This window comes from Bombus pyrosoma, linkage group LG7 (assembly GCF_014825855.1).
Source record: "Bombus pyrosoma isolate SC7728 linkage group LG7, ASM1482585v1, whole genome shotgun sequence".
Taxonomy (NCBI): domain Eukaryota; kingdom Metazoa; phylum Arthropoda; class Insecta; order Hymenoptera; family Apidae; genus Bombus; species Bombus pyrosoma.
The window spans coordinates 6,773,777-6,792,936 of record NC_057776.1 but is presented as its reverse complement, the minus strand read 5'-3'; the positions used below and the strand labels follow the sequence as shown (position 1 = coordinate 6,792,936).

Sequence of the window (19,160 nt, the reverse complement as noted above, 5' to 3'; positions counted from 1 at the left end):
GAACAAAATCAAAATTATCTTGTCTATGACAACGACAATATATTATCTATATGATCTATTTATATTATCGACGGAAATCAAATTCCATATTATCGACGAAGACAGAAATTTATATTATCGAAAAACTTACATACATATAATTGGTGTAAGTCGGTAATATATCAATAATAGGTAATATTCATATAAAATATTTGTAATTTAGAAATTGATTTACCTAACACTCGCAGTGTGGTATACTTTGTTTTATTTTTTACACAATTATTAAAAACGTACGTAATATCAGATCATACATTGAAAAATGACTTATTAAACTTATATGAGAAATTGGTTATTAGAAGGGTATCATCTTTTAGTTATTAATTAAAGTATATTTTTATATATTTCAAAATTTAAATGTAAAAGATAGGAGTATATCAACAGGTTTTCAATGCTGCATGCATTAAAAATTGCGATGTTTTTGAAAGTGCCCAATGTTAAAGCTTCAAAAAAATAGTATTTTATAAAATTTTATGTAACAAATAGATAAGCCTTAGAAAGATTCATTGTAATCACAGAGTATAAAAGAATCAAAGGTGAGAGGAGGAAAATAGAAGGGGGGGGGGGGGGAGAATGAAAGAGAAAAAGAGAAAGAGAGGAAAGGGAGAATGGTGGAAGCTGGCTGAATATTTTTACCCAAGCCTGTTAACTACACTCTGTTATTTTATCTCACGTACGCAGTTTTTCCACCACTACCATGCCGTTACGCAGGAATATAAGTTTTAAGGCGTGTTTTGATAGCGTCAGGGTGTGTCAGCTGGGGCTTCCTACCTAATGGATCACTTCTTCGTTTATTCGTTCATACTTTTTGAAGTATATGACCCCATGATACCACGAACACTCTGATAATTTTAGTTATATCGTAATTATTTGTAGATGTATAGATTTGCGTTATTTGTAGAATTGCACATAACGAAAGAAGAAACTTACCTAAAAAGTAAAAAGTAAAATTAATTTTGATCTATTCTCGTTTATTTAATTATAAGATTTAAAAATACACGGTTTACTTTAATTTATTAGATTGTCCCGAAAATTCATAGCTAAAATTAAGAGAGATTTAACTAGAATTAGAACTTTCACCCACACTTTTATCTTCAGTATCCAACTTACATTATTCGATATAAATTTATAATCCAATATATTATTATCAAAAATCTATAGAATTACTGAAGAAATCTTATAGAAGTGCTGACTAATTAAAATTAAATCGATGCATGCTTTCTACGAAATGTTCATATTCCTACAATTGGAGCTGGCAAAATTCTTGATGACAAAGTGCTGACAATTACAGCTCTATCGCTTAAAAGGCGTGAAAAGGAAAGGATAAAAGTGGTTCATCGCGAACGTATATTTACGTAAAACAATATTTTCGTTGGCTTTAAGAAGGTGGCGACAGAGTATTTCTCTCTCCCTCTCTTTCTATTCCGACATACTTCAGTAAAGAGTACAAGAAAGATACGCGAAGACATCGTCAATCGTCAACTTCGCATTTTACCTTACAAACGTACAAATATCAAATTACTAGTGTGTTAATTTTTCTCCCTATTTTATATCACAAGGCAATATGGTAGATCTACAGACTCCAAATATATATGTAATGAAAAAAGACATAGTGAACTTCTGGAAACTGTATTAAATACTTACTTATCATTGCACGTAACATTACTTGCAATTATGAATTATTTACAAGTACTTCAAAACACCTTCTCTCTGTGAAAATCATTATTAAAGACAATAAAATTAATGCCAATAATACAATTAATGTTTTTTTCACGAATAGACAAACTGAGTCGAATGATATAACCTGAAAAAATTGTTTAAGAAGAAATAAACGTAAAGAAGAAAGACAAAGGAGGAATGATACTTACGCTGAAAAAGGAGGATGGAACCAATTGATTTGTTAAATAACAAACCATGTTGTGTTAGGTTTGCTATGATAACCAAACAACGTCACGGATTGTGGCCAGTGTACAACTTGGTTCATTCAGTTCCTCTTACTATGCGGTACCCAATTCATTCATAAATTTCGTATAGAAAAATATTAAAGGATTAAAATACTCACTAGTAATGAGTCATTACATCGTATGCAAAAATGCTTCTTCCTTAGATATCATTTTCTTTTCCTTCATTTCCGGATTTCCGGGAAAATAATTCTCAAGGAAATATTTTTTGTCCATGAAACTATTATCGGTAATGGATCTTTCGTCGGGATTAGTGTTCCCGCGTAAATATGGTTAATCAGAGCCTGAACGGGCTTCCAGAAATCCATTTCACGTAGCGTTCACGTAGCGACGCTACGTATAGGGAGAGCTGCAAGAACGGACGTTGTTATTACAGATGCCACTCGTTCAGAATCCCGGGGTATATTTCAAACAAAAAGAAGCCTCCTTCCAATCCGGAAGAGTGACGCCTAATTTTCGGGATCGTGAGTTCATAGTTTTCTGAAAAAAGAAAAAAGAATGACCAAATTACATTAACCAAGAATTTATTCTCTAACCTTACTGTTATCATCAGTACTATCAAATTTCAAAATCCAATCGACACGCCGCAAGATGCCACCACCGACAACAATAACAGCCTTACCTATAAAATAGGAAAAAACCAGACAAAGTGATAATTGCGGGTAAAAGGAGAGAGATGTTTTTCTTCTAGCAAAATGGCCAGATCCCGGAGCATCCAGGATAAAGACAGACGAATAAGTTCGACCTTGTTGAAAATAGGAGAATGAATAGAGGAAGAGGAAGAAAAGATAGGAAAAAAGAAGAGAAAAATGGAAGGGGGAAACGGAGGAAAAACGAAAGAGAGAGAGAGAGAGAGATAGCAAAATAAGAGAAAGGAAGATAGGGTGGGCAGAAGGAATTCGTACTAAAATAACACTGGATGATTGTGGTATTGTCAACCCTGGTAGTCGTGCGCGCTTTCTCGTTTCACTCCCCTTCTCTACAACACTACATCCTTCCTCTCTCTCTCTTCAGCCCTTCGAATCGTATCTTGCCACCCCTAAAACTCGTACTATCCTACCTCTAACTCGGTTTAGGCACCAGAACGTAGGTGCTACCGGATAGAATAGACGGCGCTGCTAGAAGGGATGGAATAACACCCCGTTCCCACCGATTCTCCCCTCTTTCAGCGTCGTGGCCGCCTTTTTCTCGCTCGGTCCCTTTCCTGTTCGTCGGTCTCCACTATTCCATTCCCTAAATGCAGCCAATAAAAACAACACCACGCTTTGCCACGAGAGCCACCGCAGGAGAATCGAGAATATAGTGAATTATAAAAATAACACTGCGAAACCATCGAACAATCGGTTGGTTCAATAGTCGTTCGTTTCATTTCTGTGGCTCGCGAAAAACCTTCCCATTCATGTCTGGTGACAACTGTTCGCCACCGCCCTCTGCTTCTTCTAGCTGCTTGTTTATCTTCTTATTGTGCGCGGATCGGTGAAAATTACTGAAAAGAGCGCCGAATAAAGAATAAGGAACGTTTCGACATTTTCGACGATTCGTGGAGAGTCTGTCGAAAATTCGAGATTGATTTGTTTTTAAAGATAATGATATTTTAATATTTATAGCAATCTCGCGAATCTTTGTTTAATCCTTTTGCATCTGGAAAGTGGGTCGCTCTTGCGATGCTTTGAATGAGATATTTTGTGTGTTCAATATTCGTATACAGTGGTTACAGAAAATATCAGCAGATCATTGTGTCCATTAGATTATTTAGATACTAATTAATTAAGTCTAAGTATGTTAAATTTCCTACCGCTTTTAGTAGTAGTTTCATGCGATTACAAAGATTAGATACAACGGGAATAAAACGTATAGAATCCAATAAAAAATTGATTCATAGGAAAATAAGTGTACTATATGCCAATACTTTTTGTAACCATTGTGTATAATTAATACTGAATACATATAAAATAAAATATTGTTTCATGTAAAAGTAACAACGAATGTCCATGTTCTATAGATAGTAAATATCATTAATGAAACATCAAAAATATCACAAGAGATATCTCCTGAACTAATTTTTGCCGAATTTTTTTGTAGATATCTTGCATTTTAATGGAAAGAAGCGCCAGATATCTTGTTCATAGATGTGAAAGGGTTGAAGAAAAATCTCGTCGACGTAACGGAAGCAAATTTTTCTCTAGCTAAGCCAAAATAGAAGCAATCCCTTTTCGATTTCTTCTCTTCTGTCATTCCGGCTGATGTTTTCCTTCTTTCTACCGGCATTCCACAGATTTTCTCCCGGTTTTCGCGTCCTCCTCCTCCCGCTCGTGGTGCACGCGAGTACACGAACGCCTACTCGCCTCGGCGAAGTCAAAGAGAGATAAAATCTATAAATATGTGGGAGGCGCACGCGACCCATTCCAGTGTTTGTTCAACCAAGAATAACCTCCGTTTCTTCATCGTACGCAGAACCCCGAGAAGAGGCTGGTTTTGTGGCTTGACGCAAGCCTAATCCAGGGTGATGCTTCGTTAACCACCTCCGGTGAACGACTACCAAAAGATTTTTTTCTTCGTCAATTTGTACGTTCTCCACAAAGATATCGTATTGTTTTGTGAAATTACTCCGAATCAATATATACCTGACACTTTCTCCTATAACGAGAACGGAAGTTGAAATGGAACGTCATCGACGAGGAACTTCAGGATTATGAAGATTCTTCGAATGGAATAGAAACGATGATGTTATAGATGAGGAGAAAGAAACAGGTTTTTCTGTGAAGAAATAAGGATTTTTTAAGGTTATGTTATTAGATTAGCAAAATGAAAAGTTTAAAATAAAGCTTTTACAGTTACATTTGTTCCTAACCTAATCTTTCCATCTTTTCATTATACTTCCATTTTAATGAAATGTCCTTTCTTAGATCCACACCAATGCATTTTTCACGATATTCTCGATTCCATACTCAATCATCCGTCGGTGGAATTCAAACAATTTGTCGGCGTAAATTCGGGTGCTCTTCGGGATCCTCGTTCCGCCGGGGGCAAAAGTTAGTTGGCTAGACGTGAACCGGCAGCAGACGGGAATTAGTTAGCGGTAAACACACCTCATCAATCTTCCTCGAACGTCGTCATTCTCTTCATCATCGCGACACGGTGTACCGACGATCTGAAATACCCGCGACACGTGTCTCCATTAAAGTAGCGCCCGCTAAGAACCTTGAGTATGTAATTTTCTGGTTGAATCGTTTGTTCGTTGGAAACTTGGCTTTTTTCAAGCGAATTTATAGCCTGCCTGGAAAACGTAACACTTCATCGAAAACTGAAGGCACTGAAAATGGATCATTTGTAGAAAATTAGGAGAGCTTGAACTATTTAAGAATATTATACTACACACATTCACTGTACTCTTATATAGAAGAGAGTTGTCAAAATCGTAGTAGATATTTTATGTTGTAATTTCCATTTGATAAGTATCAACTGCATAAGTTCATATTGAAAATTAAAGCTTAATGTTCAAGGCACTTACAAGGATTAAGACAAGAAAATTATATAATTTGTTATACAACAACTCTGTTACTTAATTCTGAACTACTATGCAATTGCTTCTGCTAGATTTTTTTATTATCAACATAAGTATTTAAGCTTGGTAAGTAACGTTATTTGCAAGATCCAATTCATAAGTATCATACAACACATTACTTTAATTAATTGATATTTTCAGTTGACAAAAACAGGCAGATTTCTTTTTTTTTCTATCAATAATAAAATAAATATCAAATAAGTAATGTCAATATCAATAAATCAAAAATATTTAATACCACATACAAATATACTATGTATATACTATACCGTACTATAATTCTACTATCTGAGTATACTATAACTGAAAACAACCAAAATTAAAGTAAATATTCTATCAGCACTTTCAACATCACATTAAACAGAAGAAAGAAATATGATCTACTATAACACTGCGCTACACTATAACAATGAAACAAGGAACTAAATACTAAAGGTTAATTACGAATGTGCAATGACTCAATATTCTAAGGATCTAAGAACTACACTAACGCGTGTGAATCGCAAATCAGAAAGCTGCCTCCATTCCACGTGCCGCAATTAAAGCAAAATCTTTGGTGGCGGTCGCGAGAAGACTTGAAGTGTTGTTAAGAGAAGCCGGAGGGCCACGGCGAGAAAGGTCCGCCATTCTCGACACCTGGCAACAGCCAATGGTAGGATAAAGCGGACAGGAGAGAGCTTTTGGTCCTCGAACGCCACACCCTTCATTGTGACCACATATCGACCGTCTCTCACAGCTTGGGGCTGCGTTCCCCGTACTAATTGTAAGTACTTGCTGTACTTGTGCGCGCATGTGTGAGAGTGCAACGCTTCCCAACTGGGCGCAAACACGCGCGCGCGCGTGCACCTACTTCTGGATCGTGGATTCGTGGTGATACCGGAACCGATGGACGATTTTACTCGCACAGTTCTCTAAAATTAAAATACAGAAATGAAATAGAAGAATACATAGAATCTTGATATTACAATTTACATATATTTTGAATAGAGCTTCAATATTTGTCTACTTAGATTAAGAAACAATGTAGAGATTTTTCACTTGGTTAGAAATGAAATATAAAAATGTAGAAAACATTAATATTCGAACTTATATATATATATGTATTCTAAATAGAACTTTAAAATTGTATTTTTACATTGAAAAACAACGTAGAAATTTTTTATTGAAATTAGATAAAAAATGAAACACTAGTTATATATTTTGCTCCTCTATAATTACATACACAATATCTATAAAGTCGACGTATTTGTACAGAAGTATATTTTTGAAAATCTTGAAGAATGAATAATATTGAAAAAAATGTTATTCATAAAAATACAAATGAAATACACGTATATTTTCTTATCTGCTGATAAAATCGATTTGTTTTCAGTTGGATATGTCAAGGAGATTTCAAGAAGATTTCTCTTCGTCATCTGTTTTTTAGATGCGACACATAAATTTGATGATCATCCTGTAAGAGAAATAAAAAGAGATATCACGAATCTTTTCTTAATTCCACAAAATAAAACAAATTATTACCAATGTATATTATAAAGTACTTACTGTCTTATAATTTTTGCACAATAAAATGAGAAACAACGAGATACATTCTCCTAAAAAGGTGAATACAATTATTTGTAGCGTGCTTTAATAGATAAATGATACAAATTCGAAATATACCAAGCATGATGGATTAACCAGTGGTAAATATGAAATTCGTGTACCGCCATGAGGTAGTCGAGTGTGCCAGCCTGTGCGGTCAGGTTGAGGGCAATAACCATCCACTTTAGCTTCAACAGGGCTCCTATATGGCGCGAGAATGCGGAGCTACCCTAGGTAACCCTCGAATAATATTTTGATATCCCCCGGCCAGGACTTTTCTTCTCGTCCGATCCGCCACATATCAGCAGCAGGAAATTATTTTTCACACTCTCGTATCCTTTGCCTCCTCCCCCACTTTGCCAAGCATCGATGCTGTCTTCCCTGAAGGAACAGAAGAAAACCTTGTATGCTCTCGCGTAAGCTGGTATTCGTTAAATATTACTATTATATTCAATATAACGATAGATTTATTTTAAGCAGATATTAAATAATTTACATTTTTGTAGGAAAGACGCAAGTAATTGCAAAGGAAGCAATATTGGAAATATTATACGTTCTTTTACTTATGACAAGATACTTCGAATCTTGTCTAGCAAAATTCTGAACGTTGCATTTCAACGAAAATAGAAAACTTCGAAACCAAACTTTGGAATTGCAGTGAAATAGAATTGGGAGTAGTGTGTATTTTGCTATTTACTTATAGAATAGTTTGTAAAATTTTAGTAAATAAAGTAAATTGGATGTCACATTTGAACAGGAACATTGTAAGAAGCAACACTGTAAGTATTGCATTTCTCTGTAAACAAAAAATTATTGGAGCTATAAAATAAAGCTCTATACATAACAAATAAGCGTTTAAAGTACTAAAAAATATGTCGCGGGGTTTGCATAGGGACAACGACTGCACACATGCTACCAGAATCAAATACCTGAAGACTGAATACCATGTCTGAACCAGCTAGCTTGTACACACGAGATGAAGCTTTTACTAAACTACATTGATGGGCACTTAATAGTTCAGTAATGGGTGACCATGTGGTCCTGTGAAAGTTAGCCTTACTAAAGGACTACTTATACAAAGTGTAGGTAAAGAGACAGGTATCCTGGTGGCGAAAATACACACAAAGTGTCACAAGAATGACTTGAAAATCTGGGAGCTTGCACAAGAAAGTCATTATTAATTCACATTAAATAATACATCCACTTCTTTGACTTCGTACCATTTCAGTTAAATAGATAGTTTCTTATTATATATATATTTTCATGTTTTAATAACTTTTTAATGTTTTTTTTTTCTTCTAAGTTTGTTTTTATCATCGTTCCCAAATATGTTGTATACAACATTGAACATAACATAATATTTATACACCGCTGCATTCATTTTATTATATTTGCATACTGCTTGTTGTTTGCGGATTAATCGAATTTCAATTGTATCCACTTCCTTATTAATTAACAATATTTTTTGGAACTAAACTGGTAAACATACGTGCATACAAATATTGTATACTTTGTAATAATAATAATAATTACATACTAAACGACTGCACAATATATGTATATAAAAATCAGGCAAATCACACTGAGAATTAAAGAATGGACAGAAATAGTAACAATAATAATCATAAAAAAGAGATAGTAACAGTAATAATAAACGAATAAAGACAGAAAAAGTAAGCAATAATAATAAAAACAAATATGGCAACTAGAAACTTCATAAAGGAAAGCACGAAGTTGGAGAGCTTTCTGCATAAACGAATAGAGAAACCAAGAACATGTATAGCAATCTATATAGTAAATTAAGATATAGACATATTTTGATAAATAATGAAATGATATACAACTTTAAGGAATAAACTAAGATAGAAAGAAAATATATCAATCGTGCACATACACAGAAAAATTGTTAATAGGCATAAGCTTCAATGCAATAAACGAATGCGATACAATACAATGTTAATAATAATAAAAATAGCACAGAAACAAACATGTAGGAGAAACATAACACTTATTAAATATTTTTCATGCTCACAGGAACTAAAAGCATTCTAATCATAAGTAACGATATTAATTAGAAAACATGTAGTATACTAACCGATTACATTGAAACAGAGAATCATTTTGATTGCAGGACACTTGGACAGAAGCTGGCGTAACACAGGTATACTTGCAGATAAAATAGGATGCAGTGGACCAGACAGTCCGGCCTAAATGTTATTTCATGCGACAGAGATTGCTTCTTCAGGTAACACGCTACCGACCTAGACGTTGGACCTGCACGAGAGAAGTTCGTCAAATATGTATGCGGATAAACACGGGCAACGTTGACAGAAATAATATCCGCGGGTGAAAGCGATTGCACCTGTCGGTTTGAGTAGAAAAAGAATTCTTTGGGTCGAACGATCGACCACTTTCGATGGTTCCTTTGCAAGTTGACGCGTCAACTTTCGACACCCGTCACTTTGCAGTAGGTACATATTAGCGAGTAATTATGAATATTCTTGCCTGGAATCAAGGTTTTATACTTTGGAATGGTAAAAAAGTTTCTTTTCCAAATTGTTTCCCAATAAGAAAATAATGGGAAATTTAAATTTCAGAATTTAGATTTATTTATTATACATTTACAAATGTAGACACTCGAATTTTTGTATACTTAAAATTTAGAAAACTGAAATATTCAAATAGTCAAATTGAAATATTTGGAATTTTAGAATCTCAGATATTAAAATTTCAATATTTAACGTTCGAAAAATTCAAATCTTAAGTTAACTTTAAATTCAGAAAATTGATTTCAGATTTTTAAATTACAAAGATTACAAAGATTGTCGAAATTTTAGGCTTATTGCTTTTCCTTGTCCAAATGTGAAAAATTCATTTCTGAAATAAGTTTGTAATTTCAGTAGATTTGATCGATGAAGTTGGATATGTTAATTGTTTGAATCTCCTTAGGTATTATGAATAATCCCGAAGATTGGCAGTGATTCTTTTGATCTGTTTGACGTAGAATGTAATTACAATGAACGTGTTGTAACTTGGTCTGTGGCCTCCTCATTCTATTGAATTATCCACACTGATTCGAGTTCATCGAAACCCAATGACCTGTTTACACAACCACGCCGTTGAGCTGCATCGGATCACAAAGGGAATATTCGTGTCACGTTTACCGTGTCGAATCGAGTAAATCCGACCGAGGAATTTCTTTCTTGTATAGTTTACAACCGACAAGTGTGAGATTTACGTCAATGCTGGTAGAAAATCTTTTTCCTTGAACAGATAGCGATGAATCCGATATAGTTTCGGTTATATTAAATTCTAAGATCTAAAGAAATAAATCATTTTCACCAAGGTAAATCTTTTTTCTCATTCGCTATCTTTTGCAAATTTTACTACTTGAAAAGTTGTGCAATTTTCAAATCTCTAAAACTCATTGAAATTTGTTAAAAGTTATAATTCGCTTCTCTGACTTTCCAATATTTCAAAATTGTTAATTGTATTAATTCTTTAAATATCCAAACAAGATTTTACGTTGAGAATTGAAATACAAAATTTGATATATCTACAGATGTCTCGATACTGGATGCAACAGATGAAGACACGAGTTCCATCGTTGAACAATGAACGCAAGAACGATGAAATGACCGAGAAATCGTAGGCTGACGTTCGAGCATAATAGCATGGGATCTAGCGAGGATTTCGATCCTTTTCAGTGGAATAAAATCGCGCGACCACGTGAAGATTTTCGACAGGATCATTGAAATGGTCGATATTCGCCGATTCGTCTAGCATTTTCTACGCATTTTCTACGCATTGTCACATTCTTAAAGGTATACGGCTCATTCAATCGAATCTCCAGCACGGTGGTCTACCACCTCCTACCTTCTTCCATCGATCACCTGTTACAATTTTATGGAGATCTAGAATAGCTCCAGAACGAAATTCTTTTTCGTTAGAAACATTTCTAACAATAATTTCTTGTTATCCCATAAACGAGGAAACGATTGAATATTGAATTCCGAGTGTATTATAGAATCCTAAATTATTTTATTATTTTATTTATTATTTATTATTTTATTATTATTTATATTAACAGCGAGTTATAGAATCCTAAATTGTTAACAGAAATCCATGACGAATTTTCTATTCGGTAGAGATAAAAATATTTTCCCAATTGGACCAGGAATATTTGTATCAATGGAAAAGTAATATATAGACGTTTCAATTAGCCCCAAGAGTCACAGACTCACAGAAATATATTTCCCACATTCTATCGCTTTAAAATTCCATGCTCACGTATAATTCTAAATTAATATCCAATCGTCCTCTATGGATTATCATCAAACAACATACATTGTTAAATTGATATTCATACTCTATTTCGATCAGAAGTACTTTACTAATTTACTAATAATTGTTTACTAATAATCAAGGAACAGAAATGTCTTAGTACCTTATAAACGAGCAGATACGTTTTCCTGCGAAATTCCGTATTGCCAAAAATTCCAGGAATTATCACAGAAGAACAAAATCGTAGAAGCGGCAAAGCTGTTGCATTTCCTAATAATCTTTCGTCTCATCAATTTTCTTACAGAAGAGGAAGGCAAGTAACTCCGGCGAGGGGTTGCTTCCGTTCGTATCGACGATGTAATAATAATAACCTGGCGTTCCTTGCCGCGGTGAACGACGGCCGTCGGTAACGATTTTAATAAATTTGGCGCTGGCTAAGCTGCAACAACAGCGTCGGGTATGAATTAAGAGAGCCCCGAAACACCGCTTGGGTAAACATCTCGAATTAGGCACCGAGATTCTTTTCCGTCCATCCGCGTGCAACGCCGGGAGCTTTACGACTTCGGTATGTTTCGGCTGACGTGACTCGATATGTATATGAGCGGTTAGAACCGCGGTGAAATTGCGGTAATGGACGAGATATTTTACAGCCGAGGGATTCCAGTTCAATGTACCACGGATTAGCCCTCGTCCATCCTTCATCGCGTCCCATAATCCCTTTAACGTGACTGTTTTGATCGATTACGTCAAAATAGAAGAGTATTTTTTTCTTTATTACACGAAAAGATTTGAGGATTAATTGAGGGATTTAGTGGGGAAGATTACAGGGAAAAGTTGCTTGAATTATCGATACAGAGGCTGCTAGATCTTAGCAACTCTTTTCTCTTTCGATGATTTAAAAAATGTGTTTATTTATTACACGGACGTATCTATATTTTTAAGAAATTTCTTGCAAAATTTGGATATGTTGGAATAGACGAGCGATTAGTGGAAGATTATAGAGGGGACTTGGTTAAATAAATCCTTGATACGAAGGCTGTTAGATTTTAGAAATCTTTTTTTTCTCTGATAGTTTAGAAAGTATGTATATGTATATGTATACGATAGAATTTTTTAGTAATTCTACAGTGAATTCATGTTGGATGGATACGTTGGACACGTTTTAAAGATGTCTCGAACGGCAGCTATGTAAGGCCAGGAGGATGATGCGACGAAGAAAACGATTTAATGGTCGACGACTGGCGTTCGGACGGTGACGTGACATCCGAATGGAAGCTGCATCTTGTCAGTGCGAAAGAGAAGTCTCGTGGCGAGCACTCAGCCTAGACGAGCGAATCAACTGCTCTCCTCTTCGATAGAACGCACACGCGTCTCATGAATCTCTCGACATTACGTCAATGAAATGTCTTTCGTTTCCAATGATTATAATGAATATCAGCGAGGAAACTGTGCAGAAACGTTTGTCTATCTAAGCAAGTCAAATAATATCTCGATTTCACTATACAACTCTCAAAGAAATCCGCTATATTACTTTAATTCCACGACCTTTCACTTACGAACTTTTCTTTTTTTTTTTTTCAAGGAAGCAAAAAAAGAAGAGAAGAAAGCAAAGAAAAAAAAGCAGAACCGAAAAGAGATCGGAAAGTCACGTAATATCGGTGAAAAAGTAAGGAAAACGGATCAGCGGAGATGTACTTACAGGAAACAGGAAAATGTATAAACGAAGAATAAAATAGTGAACTATCGGCCTGCTTCTTTTCTTATAGAAGAACGAAAAAACGAAAATACGATAGAAGATGGAAAAGTGACGCGGAAAGAACGGAAAGCAGATCAACGTAAATGTATTTACGGGAAAGAGGAAAATACGTAAACGAGTTGGGGTAGCCAGAGCGTCGTTTGGTGGAGGCAGCAGCAGCGTAAATAGAGTCCTGTGAAATTGTCCGCTGTTCGAGGAATCGTGAGTGCATCCGATGTGCAAATCGGTTTAACGAGAGGTCCCCCCGCCGGGCCAGTATTCCACCCCCATAAAATAACAACAGTCATCGTTTCCATGCGTCGCATTTTCAGCTCGACGCCATTATCTCTGCCGGCTGCCGCGGCAAACTGGCTGGTTGAATCTCGTGCGAACGATTATTCGTAACTCGCGACATAGAATTCGTTTTATAGGATCGTCGACTTCCAGACGATCGCTGGAAGATTGTAATTTTAGAACGATGCGATAGTAAAACGACATCGTTGCACATGGAACGTTAATGACAGACTTATGTCGTATAATGGATTCTAGTTATGGGATTCGATGGTGTAATTGTACTGGATGTTCGTGAAAAAGCGTAAAATTAACTACAAATGTGAAAAGTTTGAATTGAGATTAGAGTTGGATATGCTGCATTTGTTTTTTGGGGAAATTTTTATGGGTTTTGAAGCTACATGAAATGCGAAATGGTTTTATTTAATTTTATATTGTAACGAAGTTTTGTTATTATAATTGTAATCTATAATTCTCGTTGCAGGGGAAAGCGCTGCGATCTAATTTCGAGCTTGAAAACTTTCTCAGTTGGCGTTTCATATTTCTTAAATGCTGGCGACTACGTAAAATAACATCGGGACAATTGTTCATATAGGTACGTGGACAAACGTGTCTTGCAAATTTTTTAATAATAAAGGTCTTGTGGTTCTAAGAGTAAAAATGGTACTCGAGTTTTTCTATGTCACGATCTCTTGAATATTCTGCCATTTAAACATTTTTATTACTTTACACTACCTTTTTCCATAATGTGTAGTTCTCTTTCGCGTAAAAACGAGGACATTTTCAGTCAGAAACTAAATATAAAATGAAAACTGCGGACCAAAAGTGTAAAATGTAATATATATAATAATCAATACATACTGTGCTGCCCTCATAAAAATATTACTTTCGTATTGAAGAAACGTTATTCTTGCTATTAAAAAAGTTAGCTCGTTTTCTAAAATTTTTATTTTAAAACTGTTACCTTGTGTTCTCACGAGAATTATTCTTCTTGTTATAAAAAAATTGTCCTGATTTTTTCGCAAGAAATGGTCATCCTTCTTATCAAAAATCAACATTTCTTCTTCATCAATGTTACTTTGTCCTTCCACGAAAAAGTATCTTTCTAAATATCTATCTAATCAAAAAAATTATTTAGCAAAAAAATTAATCTCTCAGAAAAGATCACTCTACATCCTTCATTGAAGGCAATTATTGCATCCACATAAAAAATACTCTTACTCTTATCCTCACTCTTCTTATGGAAAAAAGCATTCTACTGGTTTACAATAATATTATGCACATCCACTCCCTATATCGCTCCGAATAATATAGCTACAGTACTCCCACGTCAACCAACTCCTATTCACCAACTACATAACTCCCTATTCATCAGTCAAGCTGATTAAATGCTAAGAAATACGCAATATTGTGTCGACGACCGCGACGATTGCTCCAGAAATAATCACTGGATGGATAATTGAAACGATGCTGGAGGGTTTGTCAGGCGATGTTAAGGAAAGCCTTATCAAGGATGGCTACGCATACAGAGGCTGAGGCATTTACGGGTGCCCCGGCCAGGAAAAGCCGTAGGGAGGAACGTGCGCTTATGCCGGCGGTGTTTGTTCAGCCGCAACTTCTCTAAATCTTTTGTGCATCGCAGAGGGTTGCGGTTGTCTCGTGTACAGGCGGTTACATATGTGTTCTGTTACCTATGTGCCTACTTAACGTTCAGGTACTTCGTATCTTTCCGGAAACGCAGTGAAAAATATCTTCGTCTACGACGAAATAAAAGATTTTGAACCGTTTCACGCTCTGTTGGCAAACTGGACATTTTGTGTCCAAATATAATATTTTTACCATTCTAAGACTGTAAAAAATTGGAAAAAAATCAAAGATACGTTATCATATTATGGCATCGTTTGTTAAATCAAGTAGCTTAATCCACAAGACACTATAATGTAAATCTAGCAAACTCTAAACCATCTTTACGAATCTTAAAATTACTCTGTACTTGCCATTGATGTTTTCCTAATGATAAAATTCTTTCCTTAACGATCTCACCAGAGTCTATTTTGAAAAGAATCGAAGCCAAAGGAAGAATATGAAGAGGAGAACAAGACAGGATGTTCGAAAGTCCAAGAAAAGCAGAGAAGACGTAGTCGTAACTCTGCGTCTCCGTACGGAGTTGTTGAAGGGACTCGTGGTTGCATCTTTGGATGCGTGGACGTAGGAGAAAAGTGGGATCGGGCACGAACAACCTAATGATAGTGCGGTAACGTGGAAGATAATAGCCATAGAGAGAAGTAAACGGCGAAAGCACCGGTTTCCTCGTGGGCGGGTAACGCGGCTAATTCCGACTGTTTGGTTAGCAAGCATTTAAGGTTTGTCTTGGCTGTTGCTTCGTGTCTTTTAGACAGCCGATCTGTGTTCCGACCAAACGAAACGGAAGCTAAACGCTCCTGACGAGGTGACGAGCCGACGACTCCGCTCGTTCGACGTTCTGGCCCACTCTGATTCTGTCTGACCGATCGTCTGCCTCGAATTCGCTGTGATCTACAAACGACTTTTAACCGACTCAGCCCTCAATCTTCAACATGACTATTTCAATTAGTAATGTACACATTTATAGTACACATGTATTGCAGATTGATATTAATATAACGATATGTAATATGAGTGTATATATAGTTACTTACTAGCGTATAGTAATCTTCAGCAGTAAGTATTTATAAGAGTGTTGATTATTATACTTGAAGACCGTACGAGAGGATCATGATAAATCTAAACTCGATGATTTTTATATCCGTTGGTGGCTGAAACAGAGTATTTTAATATGATTTCATTGGAAAGGAAAACTGTTGAAAATGACAACGTGGGTTCGTGCTCGCCATCTATATGCAGATGCGCTAGTTACAATAAATAGTAACTAGAAGATAGCTCTAGATACAATCGATATATTTAATCGATAGTCCCTGTAAGTCCCTGTGATATATTTAGTCGATCCCTAGTCCATGTAAGAAAGTGCAATAAAGGTTTTCCGGTTCTTTTGTTTTTATCCCTAGTTCACGTAAGAAAATGCAACAAAGGTTTTTTCGGCTCAGAACGGTGTGATAGATTTATCCAAAGAATAAAACAATAGCTATTGTGATCTGAATATAGAAATAACAACAAAAACGAAAAGTAGATAGTAAATCCACGAAATTTTAGATGGAACCGACAGAATAATTAGCATTGTGATAAGAAATATTAAAAAAATTCAAGGATAGATAAATATAAAAGTATATCCCTAAATCAAATCAAATGAAAAATAAAATTGCATGATATTGAGCTAGTCGACAATATATCAAATTTCAAAATTGACTTTCCATAAGAAAAAAATATTACTTCATAGAAAATAATCTTCAAGTTTATCCGATAACCAACCATATTTCTATCTTAAACATATCGTTTCGATTTTTCTATGACGATAACTGTTGTTTTTCTGTTTGAATAACTGCATTGATTCTTAATAAAGAATCAAGGGAAGATTGCTTGGATTTTGGAACAGAAAGGAAGATGAAGCAAGCGTGCAAGAGGAAACGACCTGGCCCGGGACAGTCTGGCAGTAGATTTATTTCCTTAAGACAGACAATGAGGAAGGAAATGTGGCTGATACGTTTTCAAGAAAAATAAACGTCTCTCGTGGCAGGAACGGAGGGTACAGAAGGGGACAAAGTTGGACTTTGCAGACGTTTGTTTTCGTCCCAGGCGAATCGGTCGCATTATAATGTTACTAAGCTCTAATCAAAATAACGCGGATTCGATGTGATTTCCTTGAACGACTCAACGATACTACTTCGGTTTAGAAAAACCTAGGTATACGATTCTCTCATGAAATTTGATCTGTGATATTAAGTTACAATAGAAATTTCAAACTGAGAATTCTACAGTTTAGACGATTTTTTGAGCGAGTGTAAATCGTTGAGGACAACGTGAGAAGATATACATATCGAGAACGCATAAAATTACTTTAAACGGATAGAATTTTATTGGTTCTGTTTGATGAACGATTGAAAGAAAAGCGAAATAAGATAAAAACATTTAGATAAAACGTTATTTCCTAATCACATTTTCTAATTATATTGTAGATGGTAGATAACTGCGATTGGGAGTAATGAAAATGAAAATGATGAATTTAGAAACATTTAGAATAAGAATGGAACAGATCCGAGGGAAGAGTCGAACTTGTATTCTTCGAGATATGTACAAAAAAGAAATAAACCCTTCTATACAAGAGTTATTACCATAAATCACTACTTTTTATACAAACCTCGTAGAAATTGAGTTTATTATTTTCTTGTTATGTCATGGATAATAAACTTGTCTTTACAGGCTAGTGACATCGATTTAAGGGGCGATGTCTCGTGGGGTTAATCGGTTTGTTTAACCACAGGTGGGTTAGACTCTTATTGTCTACATTTCTGAGATAATTTTTTAATTAATTCAACGAACGATAACTTATCGGTATGTTTCGTTTGATTGATCGCAAGAGTTATAAAATTTGTGTAATTCTGAGCATAATGGCACAGAACTTCGTAACATAGCACATCGACTTCCATCATTATTTCAATTGAACCTGCTTATGATCCGTGCGATAATCAGGAAACAACGAAGCAGACTTTTCCTAGTTACGCACAAACGGTGGAAAGTAGAGTCGACTAAATCTGCGGGCAATAGAGAAGACACAGAACGTAAAGGCAAAACGTGTGGATACGTGCAAGCGGAACTACGCAACCCTATCTGCCGGAGCCAACCGCAGAATATCACTGCACATCCAGATAATCCCGCTGGCCTATTGATATGCTGATGGTGAGACGTGTCGCGTGAAATTGCCACCCGGTACGTATTGTCCGCCTGAATTCCGCTTGGGCCCTTTTCAACTTCGCACCCTCGTACCAGCCCGGATTCAATCCTATCGGTGCGAGCCAGGTTCCTCGTTTTAACCGAAAAAACCGTCGATTCCGAGCTGCAAGATTCGTTATATCGAACAAATTAATTTAAACGATTTTAAATTGTTTCGTGAAAAATCTCCTCTCTATATTCTCCGGTTTTTGAAAATATTTGTTAATTGACAAATACAAGGGAATACTTTGAAGTCGTTTAATTAATTTTTTCGCCAAACATCTTGCCCTATCTTGGCCAATTCGAAAAAATATAAAAGAATTTAGAAACAGGGAGATTTCTTCGCGAAAAATTACGAAGATTCAATCGCGATTTAACGTTCGATCGTCGAGAAACGAGTGACCTACTCCCATAAGTTTATTTACGCTACGAAGATGACACGAACTTACAGTAAACTTTAAGGTGGATTTAAAAAACCGTGCGCGTAAAAACATCATTTTTCTACACTTTTTAGTATATACAGTGGACCCTAATGTAACCGTTGAACAGTTCAATTGTAGAAGTTTATGATAAATTTGAGGAAGATGATGAAGAGATGTTTTAATGAATAAATATTCCCAAGTATGTAAACTTGTTTCGCGGAAAGTTGAGTCAACCTGAATACCAGTTTTGCCGCGAAAAATAAGAAAGAAATAAAATATAACTCTCCCTCTGTCCATAATAAATTCATTCTCAAAGAGGCAACATCGTAACTATCGATACCGAATGGTAAACTTCGCGTGATGGTGAACAAAGAGGGAAATTTATTTCTTTAAACCGAACTTGTTCGATTGTTGATACC

General features: G+C 35.6%; 2 long non-coding RNA genes across 2 annotated transcripts in view; both read right to left on the bottom strand.

Annotated features, from left to right (window-relative positions):
- Positions 1-3,991: 3,991 nt before the first annotated feature.
- LOC122569156 lies at positions 3,992-7,006 on the bottom strand. Its single transcript, XR_006317350.1, has 5 exons — positions 6,785-7,006; positions 6,054-6,473; positions 4,849-5,148; positions 4,622-4,754; positions 3,992-4,532 (listed from the first exon to the last, which is right to left on the bottom strand). It is a non-coding gene; the product is annotated as an uncharacterized LOC122569156 (long non-coding RNA).
- Positions 7,007-7,106: 100 nt separating this feature from the next.
- Positions 7,107-19,160, bottom strand: part of LOC122569157 — a 28,073-nt gene continuing 16,019 nt past the window's right edge. Inside the window, exons 2-3 of the long non-coding RNA XR_006317351.1 lie at positions 7,269-7,527; positions 7,107-7,157 (exon numbers count right to left, since the gene is read on the bottom strand). This is a non-coding gene — a long non-coding RNA (uncharacterized LOC122569157). The remainder of the gene's footprint in view (positions 7,158-7,268; positions 7,528-19,160) is intronic.